Source organism: Rhinopithecus roxellana, chromosome 14 (genome assembly GCF_007565055.1).
Source record: "Rhinopithecus roxellana isolate Shanxi Qingling chromosome 14, ASM756505v1, whole genome shotgun sequence".
Classification (NCBI taxonomy): domain Eukaryota; kingdom Metazoa; phylum Chordata; class Mammalia; order Primates; family Cercopithecidae; genus Rhinopithecus; species Rhinopithecus roxellana.
The window spans coordinates 95050074-95069208 of NC_044562.1; the positions used below are offsets into that span (position 1 = coordinate 95050074).

A 19135-nucleotide genomic window follows, 5' to 3' on the forward strand; every position below is an offset into this window, starting at 1 on the left:
GGTGGTGGACACCTGTGGTCCCAGCTACTTAGGAAGCTGAGGTGGGAGGATCACCTGAGCCTAGGAGGTCAAGGCTGCAGTGAACCTTACTGCACTCCAGCCTAAGCGAGAAACAGAGTGAGACCGTGTCTCAAAAAAAGATACTGGCTCTGCCCTTAAGGGTCTCTGGTCTTCTAGGGGAGGCAGATAATAAATAAAAATCACATCAGGCATGGTGGCTCACACCTGTAATCCCAGCACTTTGGGAGGCCAAGGCGGGTGGATCCCCCGTCAGGAGTTCAAGACCAGCCTGGACAACATGGTGAAACTCTGTCTCTGCTAAAAATATTTTTTAAAAAATTAATCAGGCATGATGGCAGGTGCCTATAATCACAGCTATTCAAAAGGCTGAGCCAGGAGAAGCACTTGAACCCCGAAGGCGGAGGTTGCAGTAAGCCGAGATCGCGACATTGCACTCCAGCCTGGGCGACAAGAGTGAAACTCCATCTCAAAAATAAATAAATAAATAAATATCACAAGCCTACCCACATGATCAGCCCTGCACACCAGTGGGGTTCACAGGAAGGAGGACCCAGATCTGTTGGAGGGGCTGGTGGGCCACGGGACACGGTGAGAGGCGGCTTCCCAAAGGCATTCCCCTCAAGGTCATTTTTCTTTCTGACGGAAGTGGATTTTGCCCTATCGATCAAGATGTGATTGAGGTGGGGAGAGGAATACCCCATCAGGAACTCCCAGTGGAGATGGGAATAGTCCGGCTCCTCCAAGACGGAACCTTGGGGAACTCCTCTCACCAGAGAGAAGGGTGTGACGAAAGGGGGCTTAAGACCAGATCCTGAGGGGCGTGAATCACAATTATGAAGTAGGAATAGTCTGGTGAAGGCAATAGGCCATTCCCTGAAGTAGTTTAAAGCTCGGAGGGACACAAACACACCTGTATTTTACGGAGCAACCTCAGAAGAAGGTGCTTCACAGTTTGGCCATGGGACAGACTGGAGCCTGGGAGGCCAGCTGCAGGGCCAGGCAGTCCAGCATCGGGCGATGAGGTGGGTCAGGCTCAGGGAGAAGCAGGAAGGAGAAGCGACAGCACGCAGGAATGCAGGGGTGGCCAGGAGGGCTGTCGCCATTCCTGAGGTGTGTAGCCATGGACATTGCCTGGCTGAGTAACTCTGGGCATTGCTTAGCTTCGTTTGTTGCTGATACTGCCTGGAGAGATCATATGGTCACTAGCTTGTTTGTCATTGTTGTTCTGTGTGACTCTGGGAAAGGGTCTTCTGCCTCTTTCTTTCTTCTATTTCTCTTGAATATTGCCATTTGTATTCCAAGTTGCAACTCTCCTGAACCAATCAGAGAGAGTTCTGATTTGGAGACTATCTCCAGAAATTCACTAACTTCCCATTTATCTTTCTTTTATCTCCATTCTATAGTATTTTTCAGCAATAATACTATTCTCCAGAAATGCATTCTAGGTGAGACCTTTTTTTTTTTTTTTTTTTTTGAGACAGAGTTTCACTCTGTCACCCAGGCTGGAGTGCAGTGGGGCAATCTTGGCTCACTGCAACTTCCACCACCCGGGTTCAAGCAATTCTCCTGCCTCAGCCTCCTGAGTAGCTGGGATTACAGGCGCTTGCCACTACACCCGGCTAATTTTTATATTTTTAGTAGAAACTGGGTTTTGCCATGTCTCTAGTCTCGAACTTCTGGCCTCTTGTGATCCGCCTGCCTTGACCTCCCAAAGTGCTGGGATTATAGGTGTGAGCCACCGCGCCTGGGCTAAGTAAGACCTTTTGTAATCTCCATATTTGAGAAATAGTATGCTTTCCTTCTTACAAACACACTAACGTGTGACTTCTGGAGGGTGAGTCTGTCACAGTAAGTGACCAGACCACACTGAAATTCAGGTGCTAGAAGTCTACTATGGTTTGAAGGTCTGTGTTCCCTCCAAATCTCATGTTTTGAAACAGAATCACCAACGTCACAGTGTTAAGAAATGGGGCTTTCCAGAGGTGATTAAGTCATGAGAGTAGAGCCCTCACGAGTGGCATTAGGCTTGACTGACCTACCAAAAAGCTTGATCAATTGCATTCAGCCCTTTTCCCCTTCTGCCCTCTGCCATGTGAGGTCACACCGTTCCTCCCTCCTGAGGATGCAACATTCATGAAAGTAAAGACTGGGTCCTCACCAGGCAACAAACCTGCTGGTGCCTTCATCTTGGACTTCTCAGCCGTCAGAACTGTAAGATATAGATTTCTGGGTTTTTTAATAAATAAATTACCCAATCTGTGGCATTTTGTTATAGCAGCACAGACTAAGACCGTGGTTCAGATAGGATACTTTTTTTTTTTTATACTTTAAGTTCTAGGGTACATGTGCATAACGTGCAGGTTTGTTACATATGTATACTTGTGCCATGTTGGTGTGCTGCACCCATCAACTCGTCAGCACCCATCAATTCATCATTTATATCAGGTATAACTCCCAATGCAATCCCTCCCCCCCTCCCCCTTTTTTTTTTTTTTTTTTTTGAGATGACTTCTCGCTCTGTCACCTAGGCTGGAGTGCAGTGGCGTGATCTTGGCTCACTGCAACCTCCACCTTCCAGGTTCAAGTGATTCTCCTGCCTCAGCCTCCCAAGTACCTGGGATTACAGATATGTACCACCACACCTGGCTAATTTTTGTATTTTTAGTGGAGGTGGGGTTAAACCATGTTGGCCAGGCTTGTCTTGAACTCCTGACCTCAGTTGATCCACCTGCCTCGGCTTCCCAAAGTGCTGGGATTACAGCCATGAGCCACCGTGCCCAGCCTACTTTTTAGTGAGGGGCTCTCTCAGGGATACAATGCCTTACACAGAATTCAAACTTTGACTCAACAACAAAAGCAAAAAATTCTGTGTGTCATTGGCTTTTGAGATTATTTGTAAAATGTAGACATTGCTGAACACCAAATGCCAAGAATAACATTTCTTCTAAATTCATCATGAGTGGCTTCTGGTAAAATAATGTGGCCTGTCAAAATCACCTTTAATATTACAATTCACAGATTATCAAATCTCTTATTTTTGTTTTTTGATATTTCATTTACTGCTTCCAAGCTTTTAGATAAGTTATAATTCTTCTGAAGATATAACTGCTTGTTTCTGTTTTCACTACTGTGTTATAGTTTGACTTATATGTTTAACAGTTAAATCTCAAGTTTTTTGGGGGCCGAGCCTGGTGACTCACATCCGTAATCCCAGTACTTCGGGAGCCCAAGGCGGGCAGATCACCTGAGGTTAGGAGTTTGAGACCAGCCTGGCCAACATGGTGATACCCCGTCTCTATTTAAAATACAAAAATTAGCCAGGCCTGGTGGCAAGTGCCTGTAATCCCAGCTACTTCGGAGGCGGAGGGAGGAGAATCACTTGAACCCAGGAGGCAGAGGTTGCAGTGAGCCGAGATCACGCCACTGCACTCCAGCCTGGGCAACAGAGCAAAATTCCCTCTCAAATAAATAAATTAATTAATTAATACAAATGAAGTTTGTTTGGTATAATGTAAGTTAAAGTGTTTTTTATATTGCTAGCATGAAGAAATAAATTTACAAGGGTTTTACTTCTTCACAAAGCAGGTAATTTGCATGTTTTGTAAACTGCTTAGCATGGTATAAATGTGATATAATTTAAGCCAGAGGAAAAAGATTTTTATCACTCCACTACTCCCTTGGAAAATATTTAAAACATGGTAATCATATTTCTAATTTCCCTTTGAAGATACTTTTGGATCGATTCCAGGAAAACGACCCTTTGTAAAACAGATGAATGTTTCATCTAAAAATTTGGTCCACTTATAAAAAGTTAACTACCAAACATGTTTAAGTGTCTGTGTTAGTTACTGTGGTATATTCAATAGAAGTTTCACGCTGAGAAAAACCATGACGTGCATAAGATGAATGCATTCATGGTGATTATGCTCTTCAGGAGCTAGAAAATAACTACTTAGGAAGATTATGCAGGAGAGTAATTGCTGTTTAATGGAGAAAAACTGGGGAAAATAATTATAAGAGTAAAGAAGACATTTCCTAACCATCTGTCATTTAAAAATCAGAAACAAAAAAAGGAAACATAGCATGTTTTTCAGAAAGACTTGGAAATAATGCCAAAAGGCAATACTCTGGTGGTGCACACACAAAAGAGCTCTCAGAAGAGTCTGAGATTACTATATAAAAACAGTCTAAACACCCAAGGTGTGTTTACTATTACAGTTAGTCACCTTTATTTAACATTTCTGTGTAGCCAAGAGGAGAGAACAAACCCAACTGAGATGTCCATCACTGGAACCAGGAAACAGCAATGGGAAGACATTTTTTCCCACTAGAAGAGAAAAAAGGTGACTATAGGGAAAAGCAGTCTTCTTTTTCTTTTTTCTTTTTTTCCGAGATGGAGTTTCACTCTTGTTGCTCAGGCTGGAGTGCAATGGCACGATCTCGGCTCACCGCAACCTCTTCCTCCCAGGTTCAAGCAATTCTCCTGTCTCAGCCTCCCGAGTAGCTGGGATTATAGGCATGCGCCACCACACCCGGCTTATTTTGTATTTTTAGTAGAGACAGCGTTTCTCCATGTTGGTCAGGCTGGTCTTGAACTCCCGACCTCAGGTGATCCACCCGCCTCGGTCTCCCAAAGTGCTAGGATTATAGGCGTGAGCCACCGTGCCCAGCTGAAAAGCAGTCTTGTATTTATCACTTTAAATTTTGTGTTTTGTTGAATGAATTGAAGAAATATTAGTAAGCTAATAAAGGACTATATTGTTACAGGCTTTATTCCCATAACATTTTATTAGTGGTCTCTTCTGCTGAAGCAGGTGTTCTTTAGGCTATAGATAGGCTGGGCGCGTGGCTCACACCTGTAATCCCAGCACTGTGGGAGGCCGAGGCAGGTGGATCACTTGAGGTCAGGAGTTCAAGACCAGCCTGGCCAATATGGTGAAACCCCATCTTTACTAAAAATACAAAAATTAGCCGGGCAAGATGGTGCGTGCCTGTAATCCCAGCTACTCAGGAGGCTGAGGCAGGAGAATTGCTTGAACTCAGGAGGTGGAGGTTGCAGTGAGCCAAGATCACACCACTGCATTCTAGCCTGGGAGTTTGAGACCATTCTAGCCTTAGGAGTTTGAGACCAGCTCTGTCACTAGCCTGGGTAACAAAGCGAGACTCCACCTCAAAATTTAAAAAAAAAAAAAAAGGGGGCTATAGATATTAGCCCCTGAAATGTGCCTATCAGAGTCTCTAATCCTGACTTGGAGGAGCTGATGATCTGGATGCGGAGGAAGAAGCAACACCATGAATTATTCAGTGTGACTGGCTTGCTGTTGTTTAATAACACAGGAATTAATAACCAGACAAGACAATAATACAAGAGATGTGAGGCAGTATGTGATTAAGGGTGCGGCTGGAAGTGATCTCTCTCCTTTAAATTTCCAAACACTTTAGCTGTGTTCCTTATGACACTTTCCCCTTTCTCTCTGTTATTACTGTAATTTCTTGTTTTTTTCTCTTGACAACGGTGAACTACTGCAGGGCAATTCCATGTCTGGTTCGTCCTTGATTCCCTACACAGAGTCTAGCCTGGGCCTGCCTAGCACTGCTGCTAAGAAATATTTATTTCAATAAAATGAGGGACATAGGGGATAAGTATTAGGTGTGAAGAGCGGGGAGGGGAAGGGTGTTGCTTGCTATGAAGATTCTCACTTTGGGCAAAACTAGATTTTTTTTTTTTTTTTTTTCTGAAACAGGTTCTCACTCTGTTGCCCAGCCTCCCGAGTAGCTGGGACGTACCACCATGCCCAGCTAATTTGTGTGTGTGTATGTGTGTGTGTGTTTTTTATAGAGACGATGGCTCACCATGCTGCCCAGGCTGGTCTCAAACTCCTGAGTTCAAGCAATCCGCCCAACTTGGCCTCCCAGAGTGCTAGGATTACAGACCTGAGCCACTGAGCCCAGCCTGTATATATGTGTGTCTGTGTGTATATAAAATATTATCTGGAAAGTTTTAAAAAAGATCCAGAAATACCCAGGCAGAGAGACGCTCACTGCAAGCTCCGCCTCCCAGGTTCACACCATTCTCCTGCCTCAGCCTCCTGAGTAGCTGGGACTACAGGCACCCACCACCACGCCTGGCTAACACTTTTTATTTTTAGTAGAGACGGGGTTTCACCACGTTAGCTAAGATGGTCTAGATCTCTTCAGCCTCCCAAAGTGCTGGGATTACAGGCATGAGCCACTGCGCCCAGCCATGAATTAATATTTATAAAGTATTTCAAACACGGTCTAGCACAAAGTAAGGACTCAATGAGTTCAAATTTTATTATTTTTTAAAAAGTATTCATCTGTATTGTAGCCCCTTGATCTAGATGAGAAAGTTGAGCTTAAACAGGTTAAGTCAAAGACTGCAATCTGGTCACTCACTGTTGGCTTGCCTGGTTTAAACAAATGTTTAAATGGATTGCAACCATTTGGAACCTGAGAGATTTCATATGCATATGAAGAATTCTGGCTTATTTGAATTACAGGATAATCTCTTAGCACTGGGCCAGCATTCCTGCAAGGCACCCACTGGCTCTTGCTGACCAGTGGCTTCTCGTTGTAGATGGAGTCTCCACTCTCCAGTTCATCACCACCCCAGCATCCCTACTCTTGCATCTAACACTTTCCTCTATTTTGTACCACCTGCCTGGCCCTTATGGGCAACTCAAGGAAGACAGGAAAGAAGAGATAGAGGAAAAATGGATTCAACAAATGAAAGTGTTCTTTCCGATTATTGCTATGTATACAAACATTTTAATCATCAAAACATGCTTGATTTGATAGAAGGATCAAATCTGCCTTTGTAAAACAAGAGCCTATCTTAACCATTAAGACAACACACACGTTTGATTTGGAGGCATGTTCTCATTCAAAACCTTGCAAAATGTAATTTCTTCTTGTCTAGGAGATGCTGTCTCTCTTCAAGGAGAACCTTGAGAGAAATGTCTATGAATGTGTCTGTAGAATGAGAATAGGACAACAAACATATTTTGAAATAATTTTTCTTTCTTTTAAAAAAAATAGATACTTTTAAAAGAAAATGCTGATTTAAATTACATAGCTCTTTTTTCCATTCTTACTCATCATTATGGTTTCAATCAGTATTACATTTATTCCCCAGAGCTAGGATTGCTGTGTTTTTAGAAAGGGAGTCTGTTTGAAGGGACTCTATACTCTTGCAGTAATTAAAATCCTTTTAGGAATCTTTGACTTTGACTTACTGCTTTGTTTTAAATTATGGAAATTATTGAACTTCCCCATTCTATCCCAGGGAAGGCTGCAGTTGTTCTCATTGATAATGGCACAATATAAGTTTCAAGATAACTGTCTCCACATGAATGCGTCTGCAAATCCATCTCCCTTCTCCCATCTCCCATCCAGGTTAAGAAGCTCCACTGCGCTCTGTCCATTGCAAGTTGAGAAGTGAGGCCCCAGCTGTCACATGCAGTGAGTGAAGAAGCTGAGCTTCCCTCAAAGCCTGGGCCTCCACCTGCTGTATGATTTATTTTTTTATTTTTTATTTTTTTTGAGATGGAATCTCACTCTGCTGCCCAGACTGGAGTGCAATGACATTATCTTGGCCCACTGCAACCTCCGCCTCCCAGGTTCAAGCGATTCTTCTGCCTCAGCCTCCTGAGTAGCTGGGATTACAGATGTGCCCCATCACACCTGGCTAATTTTTGTATTCTTAGTAGAGAAGGGTTTTCACCATGTTGGCCAGGTAGGTCTCGAATTCTTGACCTCAGGTAATCTGCCTGCCACGGCCTCTCAAAGTGCTGGGATTACAGGAGTGAGCGGCCACACCCGGCCCTCTATTTGCTTTATATTTATCTTTCCAAACTCTCTCTCCCACTCTTCTTTTCTAATTTTGTTTCAAATTCATGATTTTGTTTTAGATAAGCTTCTTTTTTATTATTATTATTTTTCTTTTTTTTTGAGACAGAGTCTCCCTCTCTCCCCAGGCTGGAGGGCAATGACGCAATCTCAGCTTACTGCAACCTCTGGCTCACTGCAACCTCCGCCTCCCAGGTTCAAGCAAATCTCCTGCTTCAGCCTCCCGAGTAGCTGGACTATAGGCATGCGCCACCATGCCCAGCTAATTTGTATTTTTAGTAGATATGGAGTTTCTCCATATTGGTCAGGCTGGTCTCAAACTCCTGACCTCAGGTAATCCTCCCGCCTTGGCCTCCCAAAGTGTTAGGATTACAGGCGTGAGCCACGGGCCCGGCCATAGGTAAGTTTCTTAAAGGAAATGCAGACTTCAATTACTTTCACCTTGGCTGTATATAAAAAGTTATCTGGGAAGCTTTAAAAAAGGTTCAGGAATACCCAGGCAGAGAGCAAAGGGAATTTGCTCCCTGTTCCCATAGAGACATTAAATTGAAATTGCTTGGATCAGCCGGGCACAGTGGCTCATGCCTGTAATCCCAGCACTTCAGGAGGCCAAGGTGGGCAGATCATAAGGTCAGGCGTTCCAGACCAGCCTGTCCAACATGGTGAAACCCATCTCTACTGAAAATACAAAAATTAGCCGGGCCTGGTGGCACATGCCTGTAGTCCCAGCTACTTGGGAGGCTGAGGCAGAAGAATCACTTGAACCCAGGAGTGCAGTGAGCTGAGATCGTGCCCCTGCACTCCAGCCTAGGTGACAGAGCAAGATTGCATCTCAAGAAACGAAAAAGAAAAAGAAAGAAAAAAATTACTTAGATCCTAAGAATGGGTATTTTTTTAAATTGTGGTAAAACAAACAACAACAAACCCACAATGTAAAATTTGCCATCTTAATCATTTTTAAGTGTACAGTTTAGTAGTGTTAAGTAAATTTACATTGTGATGCAACAGATTTCCAGAACTTTTTCATCTTGCGAAGCTGAATCTCTACGCCTTTTTTTTTTTTTGAGACAGAGTCTCGCTCTGTTGCCCAGGCTGGAGTGCAGTGGTGCGATCTCAGTTCACTGCAACCTCCGCCTCCCAGGTTCAAGCGATTCTCCTGCCTCAGCCTCCCAAGTAGCTGGGACTAAGGCGCCTGCCACCATGCCCAGCTAATTTTTGTATTTTTAGTAGAGATGGGGTTTCACCATATTGGCCAGGCTGGTCTCAAACACCTGATCTTGTGATCCACCCACCTTGGCCTCCCAAAGTGCTGGGATTACAGGCGTGAGCCACTGCCCCCGGCCATCTACACCCATTAAACAACTCCTCACTTCCCCTTCTCATCAGCTCCTGGCGACCACCATTCTACTTTTTGTTTCTATGAGTTTGACTACTTTAGATGCCTCATATAAGTGGAATCATACAGTATTTGTCTTTTGTGGCTTATGTCACGTAGCATAATGTCCTCAAGGCTCATCTATGTTGTAGCATGTGTTGGCATTTCCTTCTTTTTTAAGGCTGAATAATATTTCATGGTATGTACATAACACATTTTCTTTATCCGTTCATCTATCAATGGGCATTTAGATTGTTTCCACATCTTAGCTATTGTGAATAACGCCATGGTGAACACTGGTGTGCAAATACTATATCTCTTTGAAATCCTGCTTTCAATTATTTTGGATATGTAGCTAGAAGTGGAATTGCTGGATCATATGGTAAGTATATTTTTAATTTTTTGAGGAACCTCCATTCTGTTTTCCATAGCAGCTGCATCATTTTACATTCCCACGAACTGCACAAGTGTTCCAAAGAGCATGGGTATTTTTAAAAGCTCGTTCAGTAGAAGCTTTCTGTTTATTATCTTTTGCTTTCCTTTTTTCTTCTCCATCATTGCCTTAACACAACCTATCTTGTTTGCCTGGACTAACCAATTGGTTTGATACATTTTCCTATATTTTCTTTCTTTTTCTTATTGGGGGCTATACAATTCGATTCTTTTATAATGGACTTTAAATTTTTTTACATGTATATTATTTAATAAAATGCTTTTTTCTTTTTTCCTTTTTTTTTTTTTTTTTTTTTTTTGGAGCAGGGTCTCACTCTGTCACCCAGGCTGGAGTGCAGTGGCATGATCTCGGCCCACTGCAACCGCAGCCTCCTGGGTTCAAGCAATTATCATACCTCAACCTCTGGAGTAGCTGGGATTACAGGGGCACACCACCACCCCTGGCTAATTTTTATATTTTAGCAGAGACGGGGTTTCACCGTGTTAACCAGGCTGGTCTCGAACTCCTGATCTCAGGTGATCCACCTGCTGTGGCCTTCCAAAATGTTGGAATTACAGGTGTAAGCCACCATGCCCGGCCACAAAATACTTTTTTCTAACAAAATCGAAAGCTTTTTACTGTTTTTATCTTTTCTTAAACACATCGTGACATTTAAAGTATGCTTGAATAATTTGTTGTATAACTTCATCCCCCACTCCATCATAATAGTGTTCTCTGGAGGTTTAATTTAACATTCTTTTAAGCACCCTCACCCCATAATTTTTTTCACAATTGTTAAATTTTCTGACATAATTTATCAATTTGTGTGCTAAAATCTGTTTTCTGTGTACAAATGTATCTGAGTCACTTTTCCTCTTGCCACTTTCAAGAAGACCTGCTACAATACAAGGTATTATTCAAAATATGTAACAACCAGGGCCCTGGAATCAAACTGAGCTGACTAATCAGGATGCTCTCTTCCTGCAGGTGGGGTTGCGGGGGAGGGGCTGTTGAAGGAGGATAGAAGGATTGTGGTGGGGGGGGAGCGGTGGAGAGATAGGGGAGGTGAGAGGGTGTTCTGGGAGAGATAACTGGCAGATACTTGGGCTTTGGGGTAACAGTATTTACTAGCAAGTAAGGAAGTGTTCAGGAGCTATATTAAAGGTATTTACCCCTAGGATAGCATGGGCAGTCACCAGCCAGAATAGGGCACTGACCTATCAGAATGGGCACTGACTTTAAGCAGCCTCTTTGTTCACACCAGTGCTGCCATCCTCGGTGAGCATCAGCCACGGCCTGCAGAGAGAGAGAGAGAGAGAGAGAGAGAGAGAGAGAGACTATATGCAGTTTTTTGTTTGTTTGTTTGCTTTTTTCTTTTTCTCGAGATGGAGTCTCACTCTGTCACCCAGGCTGGAGTGCAGTGTCTCAATCTCGGTTCACTGCAACCTCCGCCTCCCAGGTTCAAGCGATTCTCCTGCCTCAGCCTCCCGAGTAGCTGGGATTACAGGTGCATGCCACCATGCCCGGCTAATTTTTGTATTTTTAGTAGAGGCAGGGTTTCACCATGTTAGCCAGGCTGGTCTCCAACTCCGGACCTTGTGATCTGCCCGCCTCTGCCTCCCAAAGTGCTGGGATTACAGGCATGAGTCACCGTGCCTGACCAGTATTTTTGGTTTTGTTTTTGTTTTTTTTTAAAGATATTTACTGTTCTAGTGTGGAATATTGTCTGGAATGGAATGGTTTAAATATTACCATAGTGTAGTTTAAAATATAAAATAGGATTTGGAACCTTATTGTGATAAATTTCTGTATAGGATGTATGTGGTTGTCTCCCTCCGCCAAAGTAAGGAACCATTTTAAAGCATGTTGAGAAGGTATTTTTTGATATGAAAGGGTGACAGGCCTTTAAATCTTTCAGGGATACATATAAGCATCAGGATACAGCCTCTATGGAGAAGGTGTGTGCAGCACTCCAAGTTGCTAACATCAACTTCCTAACTTTCAGCCAGGGTTCTTACTGCATTTGGCATGGCTCTGATGAGACAGTGGAGAATTTCTGACAGTATAGCACACTACCTTCTGACAAATGGGGTTAAGCTGCCAAAAGTGACAATCAAGGATTCCATAAGAAATTCTGGTCATTAAATCGATTTCATATTATTACTTTTTTTTTTTTTTTTTTTTGAGACGGAATCTCGCTTTGTCGCCCAGGCTGGAGTGCAGGGGCGCGATCTCGGCTCACTGCAAGCTCCGCCTCCCGGGTTTACGCCATTCTCCTGCCTCAGCCTCCCCAGTAGCTGGGACTACAGGCGCCCCCCACCATGCCCAACTAATTTTTTTTTTTTCTTTTTTTTAGTGGAGACAGGGTTTCACCGTGTTAGCCAGGATACTCTTGATCTCCTGACCTCGCGATCCGCCTGCCTCGGCCTCCCAAAGATTACAGGCCTGAGCCACTGTGCCCGGCCTGTATTATTACTTTTTATTAGGTTGGTGCAAAAGTAATTGTGTTTTTTGCCATTACTTTTAATGGGAAAAACCGCAATTACTAATCTTCCGATTGTCACAGGACTTTAAAACCATATATTTCCCCTCAATTTTTTTCTCCTTTTGGTTTAATAGTTGTTAAGACATTTTTTCGTAATTAGCACAGTATGTTTGACTGTAGACAAGTTTATGATACTTCTAGGCTATAAATCTTTAGAATTCTGTGAATTTCAACATTTGAAGTAGTCCTTCAGTTATATTTACATATGTTGTAAATATGTAAATATATATACACACACATATTTTTTATATATATATTATATACATATATATATATTTTTGAGATGGGGTCTCACTCTGTCACCCAGGCTGGAGGGCAGTGGCATGATCTCGGCTCACTGCAACCTCCACCTCCCCAGTTCAAGTGATTCTCCTGCCTTAGCCTCCCCAGTAGGTGGGACTACAGGCGCCCACCACCACACCCAGCTAATTTTTGTATTTTTAGTAGAGTTGGGGTTTCACCAACTCTTTCATGAGGGCACTGGTCTTTAACTCCTGACCTTGTGATCTGCCCACCTCGGCCTTCCAAAGTGCTGGGATTACAGGTGTGAGCCACCGTGCCCAGCCATGAATATACTTTTAGTTTAGGGAATCTTCCAAAATACAAAGCACTCCCAGTTAGGTATCAATGAGTTTGAATTATTGGTAAGAGTTTGAATTATTGACAAAATGTCAAAAATATTGTTTAATTTTACATAACTGTCTTATTAAATATATTTTTGTGGAAAAGAATGAAAGCTTGTTTTATTTTGCACCCACACTGCAGTAGTTCAGCAGTGTAGATACTGTTTTCCCTCAGCACCTTGAAGATACTACTTCAGGCTTCTTTGTGGCATTTAATCTCTCAGTTGAGAAGACAGTTGCCTAATTGTCATTCCTTTCCCCCAATCTGTCTTTTATCTCTGATAGCCCTTAAGATTTTCTTGTTGTTCTTGATGTTTTAAAATTGTTCTGTAATGATTTGACTTTTTTTTTTTTTTTTTTTTTGAGATGGAGTCTCGCTCTGTCGCTCGGGCTGGAGTGCAGCGGCCGGATCTCAGCTCACTGCAAGCTCCGCCTCCTGGGTTTACGCCATTCTCCTGCCTCAGCCTCCCGAGTAGCTGGGACTACAGGCGCCCGCCACCTCGCCCGGCTAGTTTTTTGTATTTTTTAGTAGAGACGGGGTTTCACCATGTTAGCCAGGATGGTCTCGATCTCCTGACCTCGTGATCCGCCCGTCTCGGCCTCCCAAAGTGCTGGGATTACAGGCTTGAGCCACCGCGCCTGGCCGCCAGGCCTAATTTTATCTAGAGTGAATTCATACTCTTAACTGGGGAGGTGGAATTCATACTCTTTCTTATGTAAAATATTTTAATGTGGTTCTGAATTTTACTTTGCAGGAGGCTATTCTGAGCGGAAAGAGCTGTAGTCTTTTATCTATTTTCTCTTTCCTGTTCCCTCCATGCTCTTTTTCCTACCTGACAGTATTGCCTTTACCTCCACATAGCAGCCTGGGACCTCAGTTCAGAAGCAGAAACACGGCATTTTTTCTTGGTATTCCTGCCTTACTTGGATATTGTAAATATCACAATATTTACAATATCACAATTATCACATATATATATATATATATATATATATATATATATATTTTTTTTTTTTTTTTTTTTTTTTTTTAAGACGGAGTCTTGCTCTGCCGCCCAGGCTGGAGTGCAGTGGCCGGATCTCAGCTCACTGCAAGCTCCGCCTCCCGGGTTTACAGCCATTCTCCTGCCTCAGCCTCCCGAGTAGCTGGGACTACAGGCGCCTGGGACTACAGGGACCACCTCGCCCGGCTAGTTTTTTGTATTTTTTAGTAGAGACGGGGTTTCACCGTATTAGCCAGGATGGTCTCCATCTCCTGACCTCGTGATCCGCCCGTCTCGGCCTCCCAAAGTGCTGGGATTACAGGCTTGAGCCACCGCGCCCGGCCAATTATCACATTTTTACACTATCAAAATAAGGCAGGAATACCAAAAAATTAAACTCACATGTCAATTTGAGAAAAATTCATAGGACTATGACATGCATTAATTTGTCATTTAAAAAATCTTCCATTAAAATGTTGTATTTTTTCTTTTGATTCCTTCACTACATTAGGGTCTGTCCCTGAATTCCTCTTTCCCGACTTCTGCTTCCGTAGCTTTAAGCCATGGGGTATCCAACTTTTTTTCAGGCTCCATCACAAGAGGGAGCCCTATCGCTAGTCCCCATCCTCAGAGCTCTCTGCGTGATGTTGTCTACTGCTACTCTTCACTACCCTGTGGGAGCCAAAGTCCTGGGCGTATGAACAGAAGACAAGTAGGTATACAGCTGCAATTCAGCTCTCTTCACTGTGTAATTTTTGTTTGTTTCTGTGCCACGGAGGTATGTATGTTTTTGCATTCTGAACCAACTATATCATTTTTATTTCCCCTTCTTGTAAACTTTTTATTGCTACGTGTTTGGAATGAGGGTAGGGGCTGAAGGTGGGAGAAGGGAAGACATTGATCAGAGAATGAGGCTGATGCACGTCTTAGGCAGTTATCAGTTGTGTCCTTCTGCTTATATTCAAGGTGCAAAAGTTTAGGCTGGGCGCAGTGGCTCACACCTGTAATCCCAGCACTTTGGGAGGCTGAGGCCAGTGGATCACCTGAGGTCAGGAGTTCAAGACCAGCCTGGCCAATGAAACCTGTCTCTACTAAAAATACAAAAATTAGCTGGGTGTGGTGGCACGTGCCTGTAACCCCAGCTACTAGGGAGGCTGAGGCAGAAGAATCACTTGACCCTGGGAGGAGGACGTTGCAGTAAGCAAAGATCGAATCGGCCTTAAAAAAAAAAAAAGAAAGAAAAAACATGTTATGTTCATGTTTTATTTGGCAAGCTATTTCATACTTTTTAGTTTTTATTTCTTTGTTTTAATTTACCAATAAAGCAAAGGCAAACCATTTAATTTTTATTTCTGATTACAAAAGCAATAACTTTTTTTTCCTTTTTTCTTTCCTTTTCTTTTCTTTTTTTTTTTTTTTTGAGACGGAGTCTCGCTCTGTCGCTCAGGCTGGAGTGCAGTGGCCAGATCTCAGCTCACTGCAAGCTCCACCCCCCGGGTTTACGCCATTCTCCTGCCTCAGCCTCCCGAGTAGCTGGGACTACAGGCGCCCGCCACCTCGCCCAGCTACTTTTTTGTATTTTTTAGTAGAGACGGGGTTTCACCGTATTAGCCAGGATGGTCTCGATCTCCTGACCTCGTGATCCGCCTGTCTCGGCCTCCCAAAGTGCTGGGATTACAGGCTTGAGCCACCGCGCCCGGCCTTTTTTTTTTTTTTTTTTGAGATGGAGTCTCACTCTGTCGCCCAGGCTGGAGAACAGTGGCCAATCTCAGGTCACTGCAACCTCCGCCTCCCAGGGTCAAGCGATTCTCCTGCCTCAGCCTCCCGAGTAGCTGGAACTACAGGCGTGCATCACCATGTCCAGCTAATTTTTGTATTTTTAGTAGAGATGATGTTTCACCATGTTGGCCAGGATGGTCTCGAACTCCTGACCTCACGTGATGTGCCCACCTCAGCCTCCCAAAGTGCTGGATTACAGGCATGAGCCACTACTCCGACCACAATAACTCTTAATTATAGAAAATTATTAAAATTCAGGAAAGGGGAAATACTAGTTTGGAGAAGGGTGAGTGGGATGCTTTATGGATGCCTCCTCTTTGAAGATGTGCCTTGAAAGATGAGGATTTTAGCAGTAGGATTGTGAGGAAAGAAAAGATAGAAGGGCATTTTAAAGGGGGGAATGGAATCCAGATATGGAAATAAAAATATTCCACATGCTTCACAGGATATTGCTGGGTACATGGAGTAAGGGTGGATATGTAGATAAAGCTGGAAATGATTTGGGATGAGATGTTGCAGATCTTGAATGTAAAGGAGCTTGGCATTTATTCTCTAGGAAATGAAAATCCAAGTTCTTGGCCAGGCGCGGTGGCTCACACCTGTAATTCCAACACTTTGGGAGGCTGAGATGGGTGGATCACGTGAGGTCAGGAGTTCAAGACTAGCCTGGCCAATATAGCAAAACCCTGTCTCTACTAAAAATACAAAAATTAGCCAGGTGTGGTGGCAGGCGCCTGTAATCCCAGCTACTTAGAAGGCTGAGACAGGAGAATTGCATGAACTCTGGAGTCGGAGGTTGCAGTGAGCCGACATCGCTCCACTGCACTCCAGCCTTGGGGACAGAGTGAGACTCTATCTCAAAGAAAAAAAGAAAGAGAAGAAAAGAAAACCCAAGTCCACATTTGTGCTTTAAAAAAAATTCCTGTAAAGCTCTTTTTGTACCACAGCACAGAGAAGTACAATGTTACATTTGAGAAACACTATTTTGTTCATTTCCTGTGAGACAAGTTTGAATGTAAAATGGGAGGAAAAGCCTTGTGTTTTAGTTCCTTCCTGATTCCCCCTCAGCACCCCCCCAAAGGTAGGCAGGAGCTGGGGAGGAGAGGAGTTATGTATTCACTCTCCACAATTAAACACAAGTAAAAATCCACATCTATCCCCAACGGTAAAACAGTCACATAACCAGCACTTTAACTATAAACACAGAAAACGTTTTATGTTGCTACAAGAGCAAATGTACAATCAAGAAAGATTCTTTGTAATGTTATCTAAAACCTGAAAAGTCTATAGTTTTGGTTGGTTGCCCAGTAAATTGAAAGGACTTTTTTTTTTTTTTATCTTGGGTTTCATTTTTCTTGGTCTAAGGCCCAATCTATTGCCAGTGGTGACTCAGAAGGGATGCCTGAAATAGTTCTTCTGAAATTATCTGTTTGTGTCTTATCATCCACGGGTGGCCAAGACTTTCTCATGCATCTATATATTTCACAAAAGCCTAGCACACTGTTCCCGTGTTAAATGTTTGCTGAATTACAGAAAAGCATTTCAACTCATCTGTCAAATATGTGAGACAACAAATAGCATTTGGTGATGTGTCCATGGATGTGCAGTTAGAATTGTAAGGGCAAAGTAACCCAGAAGTTTCCTTTTCCCTTTTCCTTGACAGTTCACAGGAAGAACTGTCCAATGAACGCTATTCACTGATGAAGGAAAAGTTCTGGTAAAGAAATATTTTTTGAAAATATTAAGATAAAAGTAAAAGCACTTATTTTCAGAAAGTGATTATCATTAGCTAGAAAAATCGAATCACAAGGCTAGGCACGGTGGCTCACACCTGTAATCCCAGCACTCTGGGAGGCCGAGGCAGGTGGATCACAAGGTCAAGAGTCAAGACCAGCCTGGCCAACATGGTGAAACCCTGTCTTTCCTAAAAACACAAAAATTAGCCAGGCGTGGTGGCAGACGCCTGTAGTCTCAGCTACTTGGGAGGCTGAGGCAGGAGAATCGCTTGAACCTGGGAGGCGGAGGTTGCAGTGAGCTGAGATCGTACCACTGCACCCCAGCCTGAGCAACAGAGCAAGACACCATCTCAAAATAAATAAGTAAATAAATAAATAATAATAGAATTACACATAAAATAGTGGTATATGATGAGACAGAATTTGGTATTTTAAAAAATGCTAGCTATATATAATTTTTCACATTAATAGTCGGTGGTGGAAGGGAACATTTGCATGATACTAATAAAATTCAACTTAACAATGAAAAAAAAAATAGTGGTATCCAACTTATGGGACGAGAGAGTAACAGAAGCTGGATCCCTCCAGAAACCTAAACAAATGAAAAATAGATTAGCGAATATCATATACTATATTACACTACACTGTATTATGCTGTATTATAACATACAATAATACACTAGTGATGCTCAGACTAAAGGAGCCCACAGATTTTGAATATCATCATCACGAGGTAGAGTGAGAGAAGATATGAGGGGTCTTCTCACTTGTTACTTCTGTCCCTCTCTCCCTAGGCAGTGGTGGCTGAGAGGAAGGACTGACACCTTTGTGCTACCAGGGCACTTTGCAGAGGAGCTGTTAGTGGCCCTGTAGGAGTCTGCTGGCCATACACCTGAGTGTCAAATCAAGAGAGCATGAGAAGTTGGACAGGAGTTGGACAGGAAAGGTCCAAGGCAAAATGGTTGCTAAAAACCATCACTGATCCTGACCCTAAAAGAAAAGGCCCTTTGTTCTTGGCATGCTTTTGCAGGAGTGTTTCAGTCTGTTTGGGCTGCTATAACACTGACTGGGTGATCTGCCCACCTCAGCCCCCCAAAGTGCTGGGATTACAGGCGTGAGCCACTGTGCTGGGCCTCAAGGTCAGTAGTTCAAGACCAGCCTGGCCAACATAATGAAACCAATCTCTACTAAAAATACAAAAATTAGCCAGGCATGGTGGTGCATGCCTGTAATCCCAGCTACTGGTGAGGCTGAGGCAGGAGAATCGCTTGAACCCGGGAGGCAGCAGTTGCGGTGAGCCAAGATCGTGCCATTGCACTCCAGCCTGGCCAACAAGAGTGAAACTCCGTCGCAAATAAATAATAAGTAAATAAACAAAACGATGTGTTTCCTCATGGTTCTGGAGGCTGGAAAGTCTTTGATAAAGACACCGGAAGATGTGGTGTGGTGTCTACGGAGGGCCTGCCTTCTGGTTGGTGAGCAGCACCTCTCTGTGTCCTCACGTGGTGGAAGGGGAGAGGCAGCCCTCTGGGGCCTCTTTCTGAGGGCACTAATTCCATTCATGAGGTCTCCCCTCTTATGACCTAATAACCTCACCATGTGTCCAGAATTGGTGGGTTCTTGGTTTTGCTGACTTCAAGAAGGAAGTCACAGACCCTTGCAGTGAGTGTTACAGTTCTTAAAGATGGTGTGTCCAGAGTTTGTTCCTTCAGATGTTCAGATGTGTCTGCAGCTTCTTCTTTCTGGTGGGTTCGTGGTCTCGCTGACAGGA

At 43.4% G+C, this 19135-nt stretch overlaps 1 long non-coding RNA gene across 1 annotated transcript; it reads left to right on the forward strand.

The window, feature by feature from the left end:
* The first annotated feature begins 2139 nt into the window (after positions 1-2139).
* Positions 2140-6959, forward strand: LOC104680218. The gene is made up of 2 exons (XR_750420.2): positions 2140-2232; positions 6620-6959. It is a non-coding gene; the product is annotated as an uncharacterized LOC104680218 (long non-coding RNA).
* The last annotated feature ends 12176 nt before the right edge of the window (positions 6960-19135 follow it).